The 17730-nt window shown below is 39.9% G+C and overlaps 1 protein-coding gene and 1 pseudogene across 1 annotated transcript in view; one reads left to right on the forward strand and one right to left on the reverse strand.

Annotated features, from left to right (window-relative positions):
- The window catches only part of LOC107072268 (uncharacterized), a 497052-nt gene that overhangs the window by 419439 nt on the left and 59883 nt on the right, over positions 1–17730 (forward strand). The window lies entirely within an intron of this gene.
- On the reverse strand, positions 9629–10390 carry LOC149031445 (uncharacterized; annotated as a pseudogene).

The following is a 17730-nucleotide window of genomic DNA, read 5'->3' on the forward strand; positions in this document are numbered from 1 at the left end:
TATCTATATATATATATATATATATATATATATATATATATATATATATATATAAATGGAAATTTCGTTTGTGCCTAATCGCAAATCTCAAAAATTACTTCAACGATTGTTTTGAAATTTTGACATAACGTTGCATTTGCATACAGGTATGTTTTTATTATATTTGTAGCGGTACGACCGATGGTCGCGCCATCTAAGTTACTAGAAGGCTAGGGAACCACGCTAGCAAGTGTGGTCACCAGACGAGTACAGTCTGTGCGTAGCCGTTGAGAAGTGTACAAGAAAAAAAGCAAGTCGCATCCTAACAACAAAGATCATAAAACAAATTCAGTCTAATATTATCTTTACTATAGAGAAACCATCTACAGTAAATTGGTGCCGAAACCCGGGAACGTCCGCGTAAAAAAAAATAAAAAATAATACAACAACTAAAATAGAAAAAATAATAAAAAGAAGAACAATGGCACAACCAACCAGCGAAGCCAACGTGGCCCGTGCCGATACCGACACAAAGGAAGTCAACGCCAGTGAGTTTAGAAATATAACGCTTCCAGCTTTTTGGAAAAAGGAACCAAATTTATGGTTCGTAATGTTGGAAAAGGAATTCACGGCGTACAACGTTAAATCGGATGCCGTAAAGTTTTCAGCGGTGATAAGGAATTTGGATACCACGCTGATAAGAGAGGTACACGACATCTTAGCATCCCCCCCCCGAGCAATGTAAGTATACACATCTAAAGGAAGCCTTAATACACAGACTAACTAAATCCGACGAACAACGGCTAAGGCGATTGTTAATGGGAATTGAGTTAGGAGACAAAAAACCGTCTGAATTTTGGAGAGAAATGAAACGCCTAGCAGGTGATAGTGTTAGCGAAAAAATGCTCCTAACGTTATGGATGCAAAGGATGCCAACCAGGGTACAAGAGATCCTCACCATTGCAGACGAAAATACGCCACCCGCAAGGTTAGCGGAAATGGGTGATAAGATCCTCGAGAGAAAGCGTCTGCCGGAAACGGCCGCCATTTCGGAAGCAGCGCCAGTAGGAAAGGCCGCTCAAGCAACAACCAATCACGAGGTAGCAGAATACATGCGGGAAATCGCGCAACTAACGAAGGAGATGAAAAACCTAATGCGCGGCAGAAGAAGGTACCGAAGTTTCCGCGGAAGATTCCGAAGTCGAAGCCGATCATCAAGCAAACACCGAAACAATGACGGCCTATGTTACTACCACTGGAAATTCGCGGATCAATCGTGGAAGTGCAGACCCCCGTGCAAGTGGACAGGCCCGGATAAAAGAAAGCCTTCGGAAAACTAATGCAAGCGTCTCAAATAGAGGCAGTTGACGACGCGACAAGAAACCTGCGCCTCATAGTAAATGATAGGAAAACAGGAGCATGTTTTCTGATAGACACTGGTGCAGACGTCTCAGTGATTCCACGTACTTCGATAAGTGAAACCAAAGACAATACGTGTAAGTTATACGCGGCAAATGGTGCAGAAATAGACACATTCGGAAAAAAACTTTTAAACTTAAATCTTGGACTCCGTCGAGATTTTTCATGGAGATTCATTATAGCGAATGTTTCTAAAGCAATAATAGGCGCCGATTTCTTGCATTTTTATAATTTACTACCTGACTTAAGAAACAAAAAATTGTTGGACGGCAATACATTGCTTTCTAGGAAAGCAGAATTAGTAAATATTGACGTTCCAACCATTTTGACCATTAACTGTAATAGTCCGTATTTAGAACTTTTTAGGGAGTACGCAGATTTAACGAAACCAACTTCAAGGAAACCCATCAGCCACACGGTGAAACATCATATAATCACAAAAGGTCCTCCAATAGCAGAGAGAGCAAGAAGGCTAAATCCGGAAAAACTGCGAATCGCACAAGCCGAATTTCAGCAACTAGTCAACGAAGGAATCTGTCGCCCGTCCAAGAGTCAATGGGCGAGCCCTCTGCATATGGTACCAAAGAAAAACGGCGAATGGAGGCCATGTGGAGATTATAGGCGACTAAATAGCGTTACGGTACCAGACAGGTACCCCATTCCACATGTACACGACGTCACGCAACAATTTCGTGACTGTAACATATTTTCTACAATAGACTTGTCTAGAGCATATCACCAAATTCCGTTGGCTGAGGATGACATAGAAAAAACAGCGGTAATCACACCTTTTGGTCTGTACGAATACACAGTGATGCCTTTCGGTTTATGTAACGCGGCGCAAACGTTCCAAAGGTTTATGAACATAGTATTAAGCAAATTAGATTTTTGTGCCTGTTACATAGATGATATAATTGTAGCGTCTAAAAATAAGGAATCCCATGAAAAACATCTGCGTGCAATATTCGATAGACTTAGGCAATATGGACTAACAATAAACATTTCAAAGTGCAATTTTTTTCAAAATAGCGTAAACTACTTAGGTTATAAGATAGATAATAAGGGTATAGCGCCGTTGGATGAGCGAGTCCACGCTATACAAAACTATACAAAACCAAAGACTGTTTCAGATATGCGACGTTTCCTTGGGGTAGTGAATTTTTATAGGAGGTTCTTACCAAAGGCTGCAGAATGCCTTGACCCACTTAACAAATATATGGTAGGTGCCAAGAAGCACGACAAAAGACTGATAGAATGGAATCAAGCAGCGGAAGAAGCGTTCAAAAAAGCTAAAGAAGCAATTGCCACAGCAACGTTATTGGCATACCCAAAAGAAAAAGCGATATTAAAATTGAAGACTGATGCTTCCGATAGCGCAATTGGAGCAGTGTTAGAACAATTCTGCGATAACAAATGGGAACCACTAGGATATTTTTCAAGGAAACTAGAAAAAGCGCAAATTAGATATAGTGTTTATGATAGGGAATTATTAGCTATTTATAAAAGTTTAAAGTTTTTAGGTATTTTGTCGAAGGAAGAGAATTAATAATAGAGACTGACCATAAACCACTGTCATACGCTTTTAAGCAAAATACGGACAAAGCAAGCCCAAGACAAGCCAGACAGTTGGATTACGTAGGACAGTTTACTTCCAAAATTGTTTACGTTGCTGGAAAGGACAATGTGGCAGCTGACGCTATGTCAAGACTGGAAACCATAGACATGCCAGTCCTAGTATCAACAGAAGAGCTAATGGCAAAGCAACAAGAGGATGACGAACTAAAGAATATTTTGGCAGAAGAAAAATGGAACCTGCAGAAGATTTTCCTCGATAGCTCTGATAAGTACATATATGGCGACATAGTAGGAAAAAGCATAAGACCATACGTTCCAGTCTCTTTACGGAGGCAGATTTTTAAGAACGTACACAATTTGTCACATCCCAGCGGCAGAGTAACAAAACACCTGATAGGAAAAAGCTTCATGTGGCCAAAAATGAACAAAGATATTGCAGAATGGTCAAGTACATGTTTAGCATGCCAAAAGTGCAAAATAAGCCGTCATAACAAACAGGTACCTTCGAAAATAGAAGTACCACAAGGACGTTTCGAACTTGTACACATAGATATAATAGGTCCATTACCAACGATTAAAAATATGAGATACTGCCTAACTATGATCGATAGGTTTACTCGATGGCCAGAAGCAATTCCAATGCCAGATACCTCAGCAGATACAGTGGCAACAACATTCTATTCGGAGTGGATTTCGAGATTTGGTTCTCCTATTACAATTACAACTGATCAAGGAACACAATTTGAAAGTCAACTATTTGAAGCATTAACCAAATTAGTCGGAGCGAAAAGAATTAGAACAACAGCATATCACCCTGCATCAAATGGAATGATAGAAAGATGGCATAGATCACTTAAAGCAGCAATAATGTGCCACGAAGAAAAAGACTGGGTAGGAATATTACCAACAGTGCTCCTTGGTCTACGCACAAGTCTAAAAGAAGATATAAAAGCTTCAGCTGCGGAATTGGTATATGGTGAAAACATCAGACTACCAGGAGAATTTTTCTTCAGCGAAGAGCTATTACAAGATCTACACATATTCCTAGAAAAATTAAGACAACATATAAGGCAAATCAGACCGATACCCACAGCACACCATATCAAAAAGAAACATTTTATTCAGGATAGGTTGTATACATGTACGCACATATTTTTAAGGGTCGACGCTGTAAAAAAACCATTAGAAGCGCCTTACGAAGGTCCATACGAAATTATACAAAGACTTACAGATAATATTTTCAAAATTAACTATAAAGGAAAACATATAAATGTATCTATAGAAAGACTAAAACCAGCGTTCGTCGAAAAAGATTGCAATACCGATTCGTATGTACCAATTAAAACTTATTAGGTTAGGATAGAGATAATGCAATATTTTTATATATCTTTATATATTTTTATATTTTTATATACTTGTAAACATCTATAATTTTAAGTTTCGCATTTTTATGTAATAAGAAAAATGCTCCGAAGGGAGTAATGTAGCGGTACGACCGATGGTCGCGCCATCTAAGTTACTAGAAGGCTAGGGAACCACGCTAGCAAGTGTGGTCACCAGACGAGTACAGTCTGTGCGTAGCCGTTGAGAAGTGTACAAGAAAGAAAAGCAAGTCGCATCCTAACAATAAAGATCATAAAACAAATTCAGTCTAATATTATCTTTACTATAGAGAAACCCTCTACATATTAATTTATTTTTGCGCCATCTGTTGATCATAGATTTCGTTTAGTGCGCAGAACATTTGAACAAATGAAATATATTCTAATGTTTTAAATACTAACCCATATCAATACGACAAAATCACATTTTACCTTATTCTGATTTTTTAATAATTATATTCCATTTTTAATTTCATTTATTTGAATATTTTTAATATTTATTTTTGTGGTAAATTGTGTTAAAATTGAGTTTCATTATGTTGTGTCGTCTTTTAAAGGGGTAAAGGGGGAATGGTAGGTTATCTTCTACAGGAAAAATTCCGTTTATACGTCTTTTAATCTAGGGAATCATTGTGGTTCCACGCAGGATTGAGAGAACATAAATCGAGCTCATCTCGGAGGAGGGAGGTGTAACATTTTAGAAACTTATGATTTTTTTTTTTTGAAGTTAAAACTTCTTTAGAATCGAGGTCATTTAAAAATGGATAAAACGATGAAAACGATAAAACAAAAAATGCAACGAAAAGCTATGTCATAAAAAAGAGAAAAAAGAGACAAACATACGTAGGTTGGAACTTAAACAGTGGCAACTATTTATTCACAACCGATACAAAAGAGTTACAAGTTTTCACCCTTTACTGTCCTTTAAAGTAGTCACCAGCTTTGTATAGAACCCGTTACCAGCGATTTGGAAGGCATAGTATACTGTTAGCAGAGCCTTTTCTGTTGATGGTGCGAATGGAGTGGTCTACTGCCTGTCGAATCTCTGGTACAGTTCTGAATCGAATGCCACGAAGTGCCTCCTTCATCTTCGGAATCAAATCAAAGTCACAAGGACTTAAATCCGGGGAGTATGGTGGATGGTACAGTATTTCCCAGCCCCATTGACCGAACAGAGCAGCCACAGCTTGCGCTCTATGCGCCCGAGCATTGTCGTGCAAAATGATGGGTGGGTTGCGCTGAAAGTGTCGCCGCTTTTTTCGCAAAGCTGGTTGCAGGTGATGCTCCAAAAACGAGCAGTAATACTGTGCATTGACAGTCTGCCGTGGAGGAACGTAATGCGTTAGGATAACACCACATTCAATCTTAATATTTCCTACAAATCAAAGTTGTAAAAATGGTGAAATTTTCGTTTCAGTATTTTATAAATATTATTAATTAATGTATACTTAAATATCCAGCGCGTTGAGCACGATTACAAATCTCCTATTATAGCGCGCTTTTTCAAGCCGTCTACCAAGACTTTAGCCACAAAATTTTTATCTGCCATTTAGTAAATTGTTTTCCTAATGTTTAAATAATAAAATAAAATAGTTTTTGTTCATGTACTTCGTGATTTTTTTAAAATTAATTTTTACACCTCTTTGGCGCGCTCTGCGGCACTTTAACTCCTAGCAAACTGTCTGCTAATATTTTTTCGTGATTCCTTAATATAAATACAAGCTTTTTCCATAATTAGAATCCGTGAACCTTATGATCTTTTTCACACCTAAATTTCACGTTTTTAATCGTACGCCCCCGCTTTAAGCTACGCTTTTGCGATGGCAGACAGGCAGATTTATGTTCAGCTATACCAAAGGTACCTTTTTTAATAGAAATGAATCGTGTACCAAATAGGTCAATTTTTATGTAGCCAGCTCTTAGACTAATAGCTTAATTGGTACATTACGAATTATCCGAATACTTCTTTCGGTTTACTTATGTTATCAAAGCTAATAATAACGATAATATTTATTTGATTGAGGATGTTAGTATGTTAAACTAATGATTCAATCTATAAATATATATTTATTAGTTGAAAGTGGGATCGGATGTGCCTTTTAATTCTTACTTATAATGTTGATGATCTGATAATTTTTTAATGACATTACAATTTATAGTGAACGAAGAAGATAAGCCCCAAAAAGCTGTGACGAAGTCAATGATTGCGGACACCCCTGTCGACGAGATTTTACCAATCTCTGCTAATGAATGCTCCCCATCAAATGTTATAACTTTAGGTGACCCATGTGATTCTTCAAAATTTTCAACATCTTCCCCACACATGGAACACAAAAAATATGACATTGAAGAATCCATAATGCTTGAGAAAACAAATATAATTGCGTCAAATATTGTGCAGGATAAAAGTTTATCAGTCGTAGTTGACGATTTTCCACCATCAAACATTCCGATTTTGAAAGAAATGAATAATTTTCCAGAATTTCAGACACTCGAAAAACCGACGTTCAGTAGTACACTTATAGAAAATCTCAGTCCTGTAGTCACATCCCCCTCAGATGCGGAACAGAAGGAAAATAACATTAAATACCTCGAAATTCCGGAAAAATCAACTATAATTAATTCAAGTATTGTTCACGATACAAATTTATCAAATGCTGTTAATGACTGTACACTATCAGAGATTCCAATTCACATAGCTCGTATGATTTTCCCGAAGTTCAAACAATTGTACAAACAATTATCAAAACTTTTCCTATTGATCAATCATCAATCGGAACAGAAATTTTGAATAACTTATGTCAGAAAAGTAATGAACAAATAGTCGAATCTTTTGACTTTGACAAGACATATACTGTTACCAAATCTGATCTTCCAGAAAATCGCAAGGAACTTGATGAAACTGCATAAATTCTCAGCATACTACAGTTATCTCAGACTTAGAACATAATGGAGAACCAATCTACCATTGTCTCCTCGATCTGAATTTAGAAATTTCTCAACCTTTTCAAGTGCTCAAATTCAATCATGAATCTCCAGAATTTATTTTAATTGGTAGTGACGTTAATCCATTTAAACTCAATGTTCTAGAAAAAGAAACACAAAATTCAAATAAAGTTAATGCATGAACTATTGCTGGAAGTACAGGAAAGACTGAAATCACAAAGAATATCGAGTCTGAGAAAGTCAGGAACAATAAGAGAAAAAAGAAGCCAAAGATTGTTACCGAGGAAGAGGTGAGGATACTATTACCAAAGAAAAAAAATGTGATACTGAAAATTATGATCTTTCACGCTTGAAGGTAATAAAAAAAAGAGAACAGATAGAAGATGAAGAGAAAGGAGAGACGAAAGGGAAAGTTAAAAAAACATTACGAAACGTTCAGAAATATTCAGCTTTGCAATCTGAATCAGAGGAAGAAGACAATGCTGCAAGAAGAATTGAATCATATTTTGATGAATTAGAAGATGATGGAAATGAGTATAAGCCTGATGGTGATGAAGAGTCTTTTGAGTCGGAATATAGAGAATCGTGAAATTAATGAAGATGATGAACTTGACGCAGATTTAAGGATAGAACAGACGCTTTCTGATTCTCTGAATGACACAATTACTGTTGACCAAAATTCCAAAGCGTCTGCTCCAGATGACCGGGGGTTATCAGTAGACTCCACATCACGTATAGCAAAAAAACATTTCTGTTTATTTTGTAAAAAATTTCAGACTAAAATAGCTCGACACTTGCAATTAAAACATCATGACCAAGAAAAAGTAAAAAAATTTATGACTCTACCAGTAAACAGCCAAGAAAGAAGACATATTATTTCCGTCATCAGAAAAAATGGTGATCATGTTTATAATAGTAATCGACAATTAAACAGTGGACAATTAATTGTATGTCGACGTCCAGCTGTGCATAAAGAAAAGAAAGCTGAAGACTTTATCGCATGTGATAACTGCAAGGGCCAATATTCAAGGCTTGTCATTCGCCATCATTGGCGTAAGTGCACAAGACAGAATTCCAGAGCACAAAGAATTGTTTTAGTAAAAGGAAAGAAAATTAAAAAATTAAAAAAGGGTTAAAAAAATGACTTTTTTTTTTCAAGTGCCACGGAAAAATGGGTTGCTAGACACCTTAAAACAATTCTCACCAAATATAAGCTCTTAATTTTAACACGTTGCGTACCAAGCGTTATTACGTTTTATTTCCTCCGGGCCCAAGTTTTTTCTCGGCGCACTAGAACGAAAGCGGAGAGATATGCGGGAAAACCAACAATTTAACTCGAGTAGATCCATGCATTGTCGTCAATTATCTACATTTACAGTGCTATCGACCTATGTAATTGAAACATTGTTTTGTTCCGAAATAATCTTATTGGTAAGTAGCTTATTTTTGATCTGGAAACGTTTATCGCTTTCCCTGGAAAGCATACATCTTTCATGTATAGATTATTCAGTTTAGAAGCATACTTTTTCTGAAACGCACCTGAGTAATTTTTTATCCCAAAAATGTTTATTGGACGTCGTGAAAGTACAATTGAAAGTGAGAGTAGTGATGAAAACGTTGTTAGTTTTAAAAGAAAAGTTAGAAATAGAATTTCGTCGAGTTCAAGCTCGGATACTGATGAATCATATGCAAGTGAAGATATTGAAGAATTACTAGAAGAACTGGCTTTAGACGAAGAAGAGAAATTGAACTGAATTGAATTGAATTCGAACACAAAAAAAGAACAACGTATTGTTTGAATTGCCCAAAATCGCTATAGATGTGCTTGGACTGTTTCAACGAATTTCATGCGAGATAGTATATTATAATATGTTATCCTATATAAATTAATAAAAAGTAGAGTGTTATTTGTGTATTTTTTATATTTTTACGCTGTATATTCTATATTTATACTTCAGAACTTGTTCTATTAAATTTGTTTTCAAAATGCAACTGAAAATCTTATTTAACTTCAACAAGAAAAGCGTAACCCATGTACGGGTGACGCGGGCCCCACGGAAGCATGCCCGTCACCCAAGTACGGGTGACGCGGTACGCAACGTGTTAATAGAAAGATCCTCCGCATCGCAGTTTTTTATTTTTTTCTCAATCCAATAGGGAAGACAAAAGGGACCTAAGCCCTAAGACAAAAGAATGCCCAATCAAGCCAGAAGGGCGCGTCTACATCATTACCCTGTCGATAAGTTATGCACGGGCCGCATATCGCTGTGTGCACCGGCACACCCATTACCGACACTTCCCCTCGAGATGCGGGCCCACCTCGCAAGCTATGACGAGTGATTTCCAACGCCCAACATCTCCACGCATTGCCAAAACTTATTACTCGGCAATGCCTTCGTGAGCACGTCTGCTACCATGTCATCAGTAGGAACGTATGCAGCCTCCAGCTGCTTGTTTTCGAACGCTTCCCGTATGAAGTGGTGCCTGACGTCTATGTATTTGGTCCTAGAGTGAAACACCGGGTTTTGCGTCAACTTCAGGGCCCCCATGTTGTCGTTCAATATCCTAGCCCTGGCCAGCGTCGCGAAACCAAGCTCAGTCAGTATTGTCTTTAGATACAATGCCTGTTTCGCAGCTTCAGCCAGTCCCATATACTCAGCCTCAGTAGAGGACAAGGCAACGGTACTCTGCTTCTTCGAGTCCCAAGTAACGGCCCTTCTGCTCAGGATGAACGCGTGTCCCGTATAGGATCGCCGATCTATTGTACATCTAGCCCAATTTGCATCCACGTAATCTGTCAATGGTCTCTTTGATGGACTGAAATGTAGACCCAAGTCAGCCGTTCCCTTCAAGTACCTTAGAACGCGCTTTGCCGCCACCCAGTTGCTTTGTCCGAACCTGTCGTTGAACTGGCTCAAGACGCTGACAGCATGTACGATGTCCGGTCTTGTTGCTACAGCCAGATACATCAGGGAGCCTATCAACTCCCGACAAGGGAGGTTCTTCTCCTCCTCGTTCTGGGGTCGTTCCAGCTCCTTTAACTTTGTGTTAACGTCCAATAGAGTGCCAACGGGCTTCGACTTGCCCATTCCGAAACGCTCCAGGATCTCGAGCACATACCCCTCCTGACGCATACCTATTCCGCTGGCCGTTCGCTGGAACTCTATGCCCAAACAGTACCCCGGTTCCCCAAGATCCTTGACCTAAAAATTGGAACTTTAGTGATCTTTGAACCATGTTAGAAGATTGGCGTTACGAGAAAATGCCAAAATGTTATCAACGTAAATGGCGATGTACAGTGACCCTTCCTCTTGCTCGAGTCTGTATGTGCATGAGTCTGACTCGGTTGGTCTCGCTCCAAATCTTCTCAGGACGTCATCCAGTCTTTTATGCCAACTTTTTCCGGCCTGGCGTAGTCCGTATAACGCCTTTTTCAATCTACAAACCTTATCCCCGGTTTGCAAAGCCTTCAGCATGCTTCTTGCCTTTATTCCAATATCGGCCTCGGCTCTCGGCCTCTGTTTCGCCAATTAACTCAAGCGCCTTGGATCATGAACTCGGCACCTCCATGTAGATTTCCTCTTCCAGTGCCCCGTTCAAGTACGCAGTCTGGATGTCAAACTGCCGCATCTTCATTTCCTCGTTCGCCGTTAGTACCACCAGCTAGCGTATAGAGCTCAAACATGCGACTGGTGCGAGAGTCTGGTTGAAATGAATGCCTGGCTTCTGAGCGAATCCTCTGACCACGACCCTTGCTTTTCTCCTAATCAGTGTACCATCAGGACCGTACTTGTTCCGTAGTACCATGCGAGATCTGATGATCTTTCGACCCGCAGGACGTTCGACCAGTTCCCATGTGTCATTTCTAAAAATAGATGTCTTCCAATGTCTTCCCCTTTTGCCGGTCCATAATATGATCGGCCTTCTGGGACCTCGTCTCGGTGTTGCCGCTACCTCGACCACGCTGTCCTCGTCAGCGTCATCCTCAACTGCGCCTTTCTCGTCGACGCCGCCTTCCTCGGTCTCTACCGGGGCAGGACCTAACTGGATTTCGGTGTAGCAGGAATCCGGGACCTTAGCACGCTCCAGATGCAAGTCCGATTCCTCTTCCGGGGCAAAATCCACGCTAGCGGGTTCCGACATCGCCTCGCAACTATCATGAGTCTCGATGTCCCTTGTTATCATGACGCTTTTTTCCTCGGGACGCCATACTCTGTACCCTTTGGCATCTGCTGCGTATCCCAGGAAAATTCCCTTTTTAGCTCGAGGTTCCAGCTTCCTCTTTCCGGGCGATCTATCGAGATAAAGCACATTAGCTCCGAATCGTGGAAATAACTTACGTCAGGTGTCGTTTCAATCCACAACTTGTCCGGCGTCCGAACGTCCAAACTTTTGGTCGGGCACCTATTTCGAATATAGTTAGCGGTCGAGACTGCTTCGGCCCAAAAAGACGCTGGCAGCCCGGACTGTATAAGGAGGCACCTCGCCATCTCGACAAGAGTCCTATTCTTCCGTTCGGCGATACCGTTCTGCTCTGGGTTGTACACCACGGAGAGACGCTGCTGAATTCCATTCCTCTTCAAGTACTGATCGAATTCTGAATTCACGAATTCTCTCCTATTGTCTGATTGCAGAAACTTTATTTTTCTATTCATCATGTTCTCCACCGAGGCCTTATATTCCCTAAATGCTTCAAAGGCATCGCTTTTTTTCTTAAGAAAACGTACCTCGCACCACCTGGAATATTCCTCGATGAACGTGATGTAATACCTGGCTCGACTTTAGATTCCACTCGCATTGGTCCACATATGTCCGAGTGAACAACCTCCAAGAGCCCGCGATCACCCTTCGGTTTTGCTGAAAAAACGGTTCTGATCATTTTGCCTCGAATGCATACCTCGCAATCCAACGAATTCCCGCAATTCCCAAGATTTAATCCTCGTATTGCTTTGTTTCTTTCGGCCCTCTTAAGATCTTACACGTTAAGATGACCTAAGCGACGGTGCCCCATCTCTAGTGTGTTTATGGGTTCTTTGCAGTCTCTTCGTTCTGCTATTGCGTTGCATTTAGCCTGTTCCTGTTCGCGTACGTAGTATAAATCGCCGATTCGATTCGCTTGCAACCTCACAGTACCATTGCGGTCGTTTACCGAAGCGACATCTTTATCAAACCTAACCTCAAAACCCTTGTCCGTTATCTTGGCGACCGAAAATAGGTTAGTGCGAAGATCCAGCACGTGAAACACGTCACTTTACCTCACATTTTTCCTCTGTCGCGATCTTCACACACGAAGTCGACTGTTCCCCTAGCGAGAATTTCCCCTGACGCGTCACTAGCCAACTTCAGTGTGCCACGCTTCGTGTCACTCACTTCGGTGAAGTCCTGTAGTTGCCCACACAAGTGGGACGTAACGCCGCTATCGAGGCACCATGTTGCCGCGAGCAAAGCGTCGTTCGCGTGCAGCGCCTCTTGCGACGTGGCAACAGCGCACAGCGACACGCCTTCCGTCTTGTTGGTCGCGTGGGATCCCCCACTTTTCCGATTTACGCAATCTGCATATTTGTGCCCCTTCTCCTTGCATCGAAAACAACGAATATTCGATTCTTTCTTGCTCTCTGATTTACCGGCAATGGGCTTACGCTTGCTTGAATACCGACGTTTGTATGAAACTATGGCGTCCTGCGTGGAGGCGCCCGCATCGTTCCTTCGAGCGTCACTTTTCTCTATGATTTTTATACGCAATGCTTCTGGCGATGGCAATTCGTCCCCCGACTCAATGGCGCACCGAAAATTCTTAAACGAAGTCTGTAGACTATACAACAGCAGGATGGCTAGCAAATCTGGATTGATTTCTACTTCCATTTCGTCGAGTTTGTCCAGAACGTCGAAATTTTTTCGCACGTGCTCTCGCAAGTCGCCATTTTCGTCCATTCGTTGAAGCGCTAGACGCTTCAGCAACGTTGCTTTCCTAGCCGGTCCTTTAGACTGGTATATACATTCCAGCTTCAACCGCACTTCACGAGACGTTTTACAGCTCTTTATTGGTTTTAATTTGGCCGGACTCATCGCTAGGATCAGATCCGATTTTGCTTTCTCATCGTTCCTAAACCATGTTTCCACCGCGTGTTCGGATTCCACGCTTCCAGGTACTACCTCGGGTTTTGGGATCTTGCCGTTTACGTAGCCCCACGCTTCGTTTTTGACCAGCAATGCTTGCATCTGTATTTTCCACGTGTCGAAGTTATCCTTGTTCAAGGTTTCGATCCGGACGAGACCCAACGCACTCATTGTTTCAATTTTGCGACGAACAACGTAAAAAATTCTCGAAAATACACTCGATTACGATCGACTCGACACTCCGCGAAAATATAGCAATTCGCTATCCTTTTATCGCAATTCCGAAACTTGTTCTCTCAACGAACTACTGGGCCCATAACCTGTTAGTAAGTTAACGCAATAGTTGAGAGAGCTCGCACTTCCACGTGTTACTCGAACGACGTACAGATAAAGAATAAGAAGGAACGAAGGAAAGACAAAAGGAACCTAAGCTCTAAGACAAAAGAATGCCCAACCAAGCCAGGAGGGCGCGTCTACATCATTACCCTGTCGATAAGTTATGCACGGGCCGCATATCGCTGTGTGCACCTTCACACCCATTACCGACAGAAGATTTAAGTTTGATTATTTTCAGACAAATTTTATTTTTGTTTATGAATTTTATAACTCGACAATAAATGACTATTGAAAAATGCGCAATACAAATTTTTGTATGAAATTAACTGCTCCATAAAAATGGTGTATTATGTTTTGGCGATTAAATTAAGCGTTCAAAAGATATTCATCATCAAACTTTCATGTGTACTGATTTTTGTCTCTGAATATCTTTTGAACGCTTAATTTAATCGCCAAAATATAATACACCATTTTTATGGAGCAGTTAATTTCATACAAAAATTTGTATTGCGCATTTTTCAATAGTCATTTATTGTCGAGCTTGTAGGGATTGAATTAAACTGAATGTATGTTCATCTCATTCTCTCACCTCTCACCCTAAATAAAATTCCCTACATTTGGGGGCTCGTCTGGGAAATTAAAAGGTAAAAAAGAAAAAGCTACTATTAGTTTCACATAACGAAAGTTGTTAAATTGTTAAGTTGCAAAGTAGTTAATTTGCAAAGTTGTCAATTTGCAAATTTGCTTATTTGTAAAGTCGTAAAGTTGTTCATTTGTGTAGTTGTGAAGTGATTTAATTAAATAACACCGTAAGATGACCGACCACACGTAGAATCCGTAGACTGCGGCTCAGATAAAGAATTGAACAGAACGGTTGTCCACAAAAGTTGCGAAAATAAGAAGACTCAGTTGGCAAAAGAAACAGTTGAGAAAATTAAATCAGTCGAATTGAAAGCAGAAGCAAGGAGGCTGCAGTTATCAACAAGCGGCACGAAGGATGTATTAAGAAAGAGACTGCTCACGCATATCGAAGAAATAAATAAAGAAGCAGACGAAGAAACAGATAAAGAGATGGACGAAGACACGGACGTAGTCATGGAATCTGAAGATGAAAGCGAAAGAACGAAGCGAAGTTCACCGTTGCCGTTCTCGATTCGAGATGTGGAAGATAGTCTTCCAAAATTTGATGGAGATGGTTTAGTTTCAGTAAAAAAGAGGATAAACCAATTCGAAGAGATGGCAGAAATCCTCCAATGGAACGATCTGCAAAAGTTGATCTATGGAAAACTGATGCTGCAAGGTTCCGCTAAGCAATTTGTAGAATGAGAGAAAGGTATCACCTCGTGGGCAGTTTTAAAAAAGAAGTTATCTAGTGAATTTAAAAATCATATCAGTAGCGCGACGATTCATGTTCAGTTGGTTAAAAGAAAGAAACGGCCGGACGAAACAGGTCGTCAATATATCTACGTGATGAAGGGAATAGCAGCATTGGGTACAGTTGAAGAATGAGCGTTGATAGACTACGTAATTAACGGAGTTATAGACGATGAGATGAATAAAGGGATCTTATATCAATCACGATCTCTAGAAGAATTAAAAAGAAATATTGAAATATACGACATTATGAAAGAAAAATCAAGAGTTGCTAAGAAGTCGAGCAGAAGTTATAATGATGACAAAAGAGAAAGGGAAACGGAGCAAATTAAGACGAAAAAACTATGATGTTTCTCATGCGATTCAGCTGACCATAGCATAAAGCAGTATCCGATGGTAGGGAAAGGTCCAAAATGTTTCCGTTGTAACGAATTTGGACACATTTTGAAGACATGTGGGAAGCATGTTAACTTTGTTACTGCCTCGGAAGACCTAAAGACGATAACCATGTAGGGTAAAGTTTTTAAGGCGTTGGTGGATTCTGGAAGTGACCTTACGTTGTTATACGAAGACGGGTATAGAGAAATTGGATCCACAACTTTGACCGAAACCTTCACACGTGCCAAGGGAGCAGGTAACGGCAATATCCGCCTTTTGGGCATATTTGAGGATAAAATAAGTTTAGACGACGTGGTATGCTCTGTAAAGATTCATATAGTGCCGACGGATGTGATTCCATATAAGTGTATTCTAAAAAAGAACTTTTTGAGTAATGTGGAAGTGACTATTCGTGGGGGAAAAGTTGTGAAAATGTGTAAAACGCCGACACGGTGATAAACAAAGAGACAATGAAAGGCGTATTTAATATAACCGTGAATGAGTTAGACGTTAAACCACAGTATGCAAAGGAAATAGAGAAGTTGAATAAAAATTATAAGCCCGCAGAACAGGTTAAAACGTCGATAGAGACACAAATTAGGTTACACGATGATATACCTTTAGTATCAAGGCCTCGTAGATTAGCGCTGTGCGAAAAAGAAGTCTTAAACAAACAGATAACGTAGTGGTTGGAAGAGGGTGTCGAGGGAACGAGTAACAGCAAATGGGCAAGTCCCAGTGGTTGTAGTTCCGAAAAAGGATGGAACCAGAAGAATTTGCGTAGATTACCGAGCATTGAACCGTAAAATGATTTGCGATCATTTTCCGATGATTGAAGATTGCATTGATGATTTGGTAAATATGAGAGTATTTTCGGTCATCGATTTAAAAAATGGATTTTTACATGTACCAGTAGAAGAAAATAGTAAGAAGTATACGTCGATTATTACGCCCGATGGTCAATTCGAGTTTAATAAGACACCCTTTGGGTTATGTAATAGCCCCGTAAGCTTTTTACGTTTTAAAGCAGATGTTTTTAAAGAGCATATACGTTGCAAAGTTGTATTTACGTATGTTGACGATGTAATTGTGCCGAGTATTGATGATCCAGATGTGCTGGTAAAATTAGAAATAACGTTAGAAGTTGCAGCTAAAAGCGGATTACAGATTAATTGGCATAAGTACCAGTTCCTCAAACGAAGCGTAGATTTTTGGGGTTTTACGATAGAAGATGGAAAAGTTGCCTCCGGTCAGTCGAAAATAATAGCAATAAAACGACTTCGAACGCAACGAAGTTGTAAAGAAAAACAAAAATTCTTAGAAGTGACGGGATTTCCAGAAAGTTTGTAAAGGATTATGCTCGTATATCGCGACCTTTAACCGATAAAGAAAAGTATAAAATTTGTATGGACGGATAAGTGTGAGTGTGCATTCAATATTTTAAAAATTATTCTTGTTTCTAAGCCCGTGTTACGCATATTTGATCCGACGGTTATTACCAAACTGCACACCGATGCGAGTAAGTATGGATATGAAGCGATCCTATTACAGAGAAAGACCAACGAGAAAGAATTTCATCCTATGTATTTTTATAGTAAGAAAACCTCCAAAACGGAACAACGATATCATTCATATGAGTTAGAAGTATTAGCTATTATTAACAGTATTAAGAAGTTGCGAGTGTACCTCTTAGGCACGCCGTTTAAGTTGGTGACAGATTGTTATACGTTTACGAAGACGATGGAGAAAAAGGATTTATCAGCTAAGGTGTCGCGGTGGGCAATATGGTTACAGGATTTTGATTTTAAAGTAGAACATCGGCGAAGCGATCGACTTAAGCATGTAGACGCACTTAGTCGGGTGCATATTTTGTCAATAACGGATACATTAGTGGTATTGGTAAAAGAAAAACAGTTATCAGATGAAAGAATAAGGGCAATTAGGATGATTGTAGAACAACAGCTGTATGAAAATTACGCGATAGAAAACGATCTGTTAGTGAAGAGAAAAGGCGATACAAATCTCATTGTGGTGCCAAAATGTTTGGAAGTAGAAATTATAAAAAGGCCACATGATCATGGACACTTGGTGTAACAAAGATTGTGAAGGCTATCGAAGATGAGTACTTCATTCCTCGGTTAGAAAATAAGGCGAGAAGATATGTAGAGTGTTGTTTACCGTGTCTGCGAGCAGAAAGGAAAAAGGGTAAGAAGAAGGGAATGTT

The sequence above is a fragment of the Polistes dominula genome, unplaced genomic scaffold (genome assembly GCF_049000335.1).
Source record: "Polistes dominula isolate Pdom_NZ unplaced genomic scaffold, Pdom_raw_medaka contig_21, whole genome shotgun sequence".
NCBI classification, from domain to species: domain Eukaryota; kingdom Metazoa; phylum Arthropoda; class Insecta; order Hymenoptera; family Vespidae; genus Polistes; species Polistes dominula.